The sequence below is a fragment of the Arachis ipaensis genome, chromosome B9 (genome assembly GCF_059453495.1).
Source record: "Arachis ipaensis isolate K30076 ecotype BB chromosome B9, ASM5945349v1, whole genome shotgun sequence".
In the NCBI taxonomy this organism is placed as follows: Eukaryota; Viridiplantae; Streptophyta; class Magnoliopsida; order Fabales; family Fabaceae; genus Arachis; species Arachis ipaensis.
In genome coordinates this window covers 83964021-83970605 of record NC_142444.1, presented here as the reverse complement: position 1 = coordinate 83970605, position 6585 = coordinate 83964021, and positions in this window count along the sequence as shown.

Below are 6585 nucleotides of genomic sequence, written 5' to 3'. Positions count from 1 at the left end.
ACTTGGCATTCAGCTTCATGATTGCTCCTATATATTTAGCAACTTGCTCTTCAGTGATGTTTTCATCCTCTTCAGAGGAAGAATATTCATCAGAGCTCATGAATGGAAGAAGAAAGTTTAATGGAATCTCTATGGTCTCTGTATGAGCCTCAGATTCCTTTGGTTTCTCAAAGGGAAACTCCTTTCTGTCCAGAGGACGTCCCATGAGGCTTTTCTCAATAGGACTCACGTCCTCCTCACTCTCTCCAGGTTCGGCCATGTTGGTCATGGTTATGGCCTTGCACTCTTGATGGGATATTTTCGCGGAGAAACGAATTTCTCCAAGACACCCAAATCTAACCGGCAAGTGCACCGGGTCGCATTAAGTAATAATAACTCACGGGAGTGAGGTCGATCCCACAGGGATTGAAGGATTGAGCAATTTTAGTTTAGTGGTTGATTTAGTCAAGCGAATCAAGATTTGGTTGAGAGATTTGTGATTTGCAGAATTTAAATTGCATAGAAAGTAAAGGGAATGGGTAATTGGCATGAAATTAAAGAGAACAGGAATTAAAGTGCTGAATCTTAAAGAACAAGAAATTAAATGGCAGAAACTTAGAACGCAAGAAATGTAAATGGCTTGAATTGTAAAGGGAATTGGGAGTTGGATTTGCAGAAATTAAACAAGGAAAAGTAAATTACAACAAACAGAGAAGTAAAGGATGTCTTGAATCAAACCGGATCTTAAAACAGAAATGTAAAGAAGCATGAAAACAGTAAACAGGGAATGGGAAATGGGAAATCCGGATCTCAGGACCCAAGAGACTAGAAAACCAAGTCTAGATCTCAATGCCTTCCTAGATCCAACAAGAACAATTGCAAAGGAAATTGTAAATTGCAAAGAAAGTAGATGAAGAACAATTAACCGAAACTGAAATTCAATTGAGCAGAAAATTAAACAAGATTCCAAGGTGAGATTGAAACAGAATTTCTTCAATTCTCCACCCAAAATCCAAGACAAGAAAAGTAAAGAGTGCTGGGCAAGAACAAGGAAGAAGAGAGATCAATTCTCCTCCCAAATTCTCTTGAATTAAAACAACAATGCTAAGAAATGTAAAAGTGAGCTCTCAATCAAACCAGAAAAGAAAACTCTCTGAAAACTCAAAGAGAAGCTCCCTTAAAACTTAAATTCTAATCTATTTATACACTTTCTTCAAATGGTCTTCAAGCCTTCAATTGGGCCTTTGCTCTTGGTGGAATTGGGTTGAGAGAGGCCTTGGTTGATTGCTCTTGGAGTTTGGAGAAGAACCGAATTGAACCGGGTTGGAATCATGAAAGCTTGAGTAAAAGTTGGAGTAAAAGTTAGGGTCTAACTTTTGCTCCAACTTTTCACATCAGCACCCTTGTTTTGCTGATACCAACGTTGGGGCAAAAGTTAGGGGTCTAACTTTTGCTCCAACGTTGGCCTCCCCTTAGTTATTCATGGCGCCAACGTTAGCCAGAAAGTTAGGGGCTAACGTTGGCGCAAACTTTTGCTAGCCCAGGGAGTTTTTCAAGCGCCAACGTTAGCCAAAAAGTTAGGGGCTAACGTTGGCGCAAACTTTTGGTGCATCCAGGGAGTGTTTTTCATGCCAAAAGTTAGCCAAAAAGTTAGGGGCTAACTTTTGCTCCAGCTTTTGCCCAAAAGTTAGCCAAAAAGTTAGGGGCTAACTTTTGCTCCAGCTTTTGCCCAAAAGTTAGCGCAAAAGTTAGGGGCTAACTTTTGCTCCAGCTTTTGCTTCCTGGTTCATAATTAATTCAAGACTCAAGTCATTCCTCCTAGCCATTCCTTCTTGCATCAACCTTTCTCCAAGCTTTCTTCACCTATCATCAATCAACCAAACACATCAAAGCTATGCTCAAAATCATGAGATATTCATTCTTTCATAATATGTGACATTTATAGCATAAAACCTCATGAAATGGCATGAATTCATACATGGTTGATTAAATCAAAGGAAACATGAAAATCTACCGAATTGGCTTGCTTTTGGCTCAAGAAAGTGCATAATTCAATTGAAAACAAAAGAAAAAGGCTAGTGAAACTAGGCTAAGATGACTTGTCATCAACTCTCTCTTGGGATTTTCTTCTGTATTGCTTGGGAGAGTACTGGGAGGAGTTTCAGTAATCTTCTTACTCAGCTGACGCACCTGTGCCTCCAAATTTCTAATGGAGGACCTTGTTTCATTCATGAAACTTAGTATGGTCTTGGATAGATCAGAGACTATGGTTGCCAGGGCAGAATGGCTCTGTTCAGAATTCTCTGTCTGTTGCTGAGAAGATGATGGAAAAGGCTTGCTATTGCTAAACCTATTCCTTCCACCATTATTATTGAAGCCTTGTTGAGGCTTCTGTTGGTCCTTCCATGAGAAATTTGGATGATTTCTCCATGAAGGATTATAGTTGTTTCCATAGGGTTCTCCCATGTAATTCACCTCTGCCATTGCAGGGTTCTCAGGATCATAAGCTTCTTCTTCAGAAGATGCTTCGTTAGTACTGTTGGATGCAACTTGCAATCCATTCAGACTCTGAGAAATCATATTGACTTCCTGAGTCAATATTTTATTCTGAGCTGATATGGCATTCAGAGTATCAATTTCAAGAACTCCCTTCTTCTGAGGCATCCCATTTTTCACAAGATTCCTCTCAGAGGTGTAAATGAACTGGTTATTTGCAACCATTTCAGTGAGTTCCTGAGCTTCTGCAGGGGTTTTCACGTGAAGAGATCCTCCTGCAGAATGGTCCAATGACATTTTTGACAACTCAGACAGACCATCATAGAATATACTTATGATGCTCCATTCTGGAAGCATATCAGTAGGACACATTTTGATCAGTTGCTTGTATCTTTCCCAAGCTTCATAGAGGGATTTTCCTTCCTTCTGTCTAAAGGTTTTGGATTTCCACTCTAAGCTTGCTCATCTTTTGAGGTGGAAAGAATTTGGCCAGGAAAGCACTGACCAGCTTATCCCAAGAGTTCAGGCTATCCTTAGGTTGTGAATCTAACCATGTTCTAGCTCTGTCTCTTACAGCAAAAGGGAAAAGCATAAGTTTGTAGACCTCGGGATCAACTCCATTAGTTTTGACAGTGTCACAGATTTGCAAGAATTCAGCCAAAAACTGATGAGGATCTTCCATTGGAAGTCCATGAAACTTACAGTTCTGTTGCATTAGAGAAACTAATTGAGGCTTAAGCTCAAAGTTGTTTGCTCCAATTGCAGGAAGTGAGATGCTTTTTCCATAGAAGTTAGAAGATGGTGCAATAAAGTCACCAAGCATCTTCCTTGTATCTCCACCATTGTTATTAGGTTCGGCCATGTCTTATCCTTTTTTGAAACTTTCTGTCAGGTCCTCTCCAGAGAGTTGTGCCTTAGCTTCCCTTAGCTTTCTCTTCAGAGTCCTTTCAGGTTCAGGGTCAGCTTCAACAAGAATGTTCTTATCCTTGTTTCTGCTCATATGAAAAAGAAGAGAACAGAAAAGAAAATATGGAATCCTCTATGTCATAGTATAGAGATTCCTTATGTAAGTATAAAGAGAGAAGAATAGAAGAAGGAGAAGAGAAAAAATTCGAACACAGAGGAGAAGAGTCGGTTCGAATTATGAGTAGAAGAGGAATGTTAGTAAATAATTAGAAGGAGGTGAGAGAGGGGGGAGAAAATTTGAATTTAATTTAAACTTAAAGGAAAAATATTTTTGTTTTTATTTTAAAAAATGTAGTTAGAATTCGAAAATTTAGAGAAGGAGTAAGATTAAAATTAAAATTAAAACAATTAGTTAATGAAAAGAAATTTTGAAAAAGAGGTTAGTGATTTTCAAAAATTGGTGAGAGAAAAGTAGTTAGATGGTTTTGAAAAAGATAGGAATTTTAAAAAAATCAATCAAAAAGTTAAGTGGTTAATTGAAAAAAAATTTTGAAAATCAATTTTGCAAAGATAAGAAGTTAGAAAAGATTTTGAAATTAAGTTTTGAAAAAGATATGATTAAAAATTTAATTTGAAAAGAAAATTAAAAAGATTTGATTTTGAACATTAAAATTGATTACTTGACTAACAAGAAACAAAAAGATATGATTCTAAAATTTAAAGATTGAACCTTTCTTAATAGGCAAGTAACAATCTTTAAAAATTTTTGAATCAATCACATTAATTGTTAGTAAATATTTTGAAATTATGAAACAAAATAAGAAAAAGATTTTTGAAAATCAATTTGAACTTTTCGAAAATATGAAAGAAAAAATGAAAAAGATTTGATTTTTGAAAAAGATTTGAAAAAGATAGAATTTTTAAATTGAAAATTTGACTTGACTCATAAGAAACAATTAAATTTTAAAAACTTTTTTACTAAGTCAAACCAAATTTTCGAAAATCCACTTTGAGTGCAGGGAAGTTAGAATCTAACAGCATCTGCAGTCCTTCTTCAACCTCTGAATCTGATTTTTGCTCAAATCCCTCAATTTCAGCCAGAAAATACCTGAAATCACAGAAAAATACACAAACTCATAGTAAAGTCCAGAAATGTGAATTTTTATTTAAGAACTAATAAAAATATATTAAAAACTAACTAAACCATACTAAAAACTATGTAAAAACAATGCCAAAAGCGTATAAATTATCCGCTCATCACAACACCAAACTTAAATTGTTGCTTGTCCCCAAGCAACTGAAAATCAAATAGGATAAAAAGAAGAGAACATATTATAAATCCCAAATATCAATGAAACTTAGCTCCAATCACATGAGCGGGACTAGTAGCTTTTTGCCTCTTGAATAATTTTGGCATCTCACTTTATCCATTGAAGTTCAGAATGATTGGCAACTATAGGAACTTAGAATTCAGATAGTGTTATTACTTCTCCTAGTTCAGTATGTTGATTCTTGAACACAGCTACTTTATGATTCTTGGCCGTAGCCCTAAGCACTTTGTTTTCCAGTATTACCACCGGATACATAAATGCCACAGACACATAACTGGGTGAACCTTTTCAGATTGTGACTCAGCTTTGCTAAAGTCCCCAATTAGAGGTGTCCAGGGTTCTTAAGCACACTCTTCTTTTGCTTTAGACCTCGACTTTAACCGCTCAGTCTCAAGTTTTCACTTGACACCTTCACGCCACAAGCACATGGTTAGGGACAGCTTGGTTTAGCCGCTTAGGCCAGAATTTTATTCCTTTAGGCCCTCCTATCCACTGATGCTCAAAGCCTTGGATCCTTTTTACCCTTGCCTTTTGGTTTTAAGGGATATTGGCTTTTTGCTCTTGCCTTTTGGTTTAAAGAGCTTTTGGCTTTTTCTGCTTGCTTTTTCTTTTTCTTTCTCTCTTTTTTTTCGCCATTTTTCTTTTCTCTCTTTTTTTTCGCAAGCTTTTGTATTCACTGCTTTTTCTTGCTTCAAGAATCATTTTTATGATTTTTCAGATCAACAAATAACATTTCTCCTTTTTCCTTATTCTTCAAGAGCCAACATATTTAACATTCATAAACCACAATATCAAAAGACATATGCACTGTTCAAGCATTCATTCAGAAAATAAAAAGTATTGTCACCACATCAAAATAATTAAACTAGTTTCAAGGATGAATTCGAAACCCTGTACTTCTTGTTCTTTTATTTTTTAGAACATTTTTCATTTAAGAGAGGTGATGGATTCATAGGACATTCATAACCTTAAGGCATAGACACTTAGACACTAGTGATCATGTAATAAGACACAAACATAAATAAACATGAGGCATAAAACCGAAAAACAGGAAAAATAAGAACAAGAAGATTAAGGAACGGGTCCGCCTTAGTGAGGGTGGCGTCTTCCTCTTCTTGAAGAATCAATGGTGCTCTTGAGCTCCTCTATGTCTCTTCCTTGCCTTTGTTGGTTCATCCCTAGTGATTTTGGTGCTCCTATCCTTAGTTGCTCCCAATAGTTGTGTAGAGGAAAATGTATCCCTTGAGGCATCTCAGGGATTTCATGGTGAGGAATTTCCTCATGTTCTTGTTGAGGTCCATGATCTCTTGTTTTGCAGTCAAATGCTCTACTACTGAGCTATGGACCCTTGAGATGAATCTCTCCATCTCCCATGACTCGGAGGTGGAAGCTTTTGTCTTTCCTTTCCTCTTTCTAGAGGTTTCTCCGGCCTTAGGTGCCATAAATGGTTATTGAAAAATAAAAAGCAATGCTTTTACCACACCAAACTTAAAATGTTTGCTCGTCCTCGAACAAAAGAAGAAAGAAAGGATGAGAAGAAGAAGAGATGGAGAAGATGGAGGTGTGTGAATGGTTCGGCCAGGGGGGTTTAGGTGGTTAGGATGTGTGAAAAGGAAAGAGTGATGGTTTGAATTTGAGTGGGTGGGTGTAGGTGGGTTGTAAGATGGTTTTGGAGGAGTAATGGAGGTGATTGGTGGAGGTTATTTGTGGAAGAGAGTTATGAAAAGGTGTGAAGATGAGAGAAGAAAAGGTGGGGATCCTGTGGGGTCCACAGATCTATTGGGGTCAAGGACTTAACATCCTTGCTCCAATTAGGCGTGCAAAACGCCCTTAGTATGCAATACTGGCGTTTAACGCCAGACTGCTGCCTATT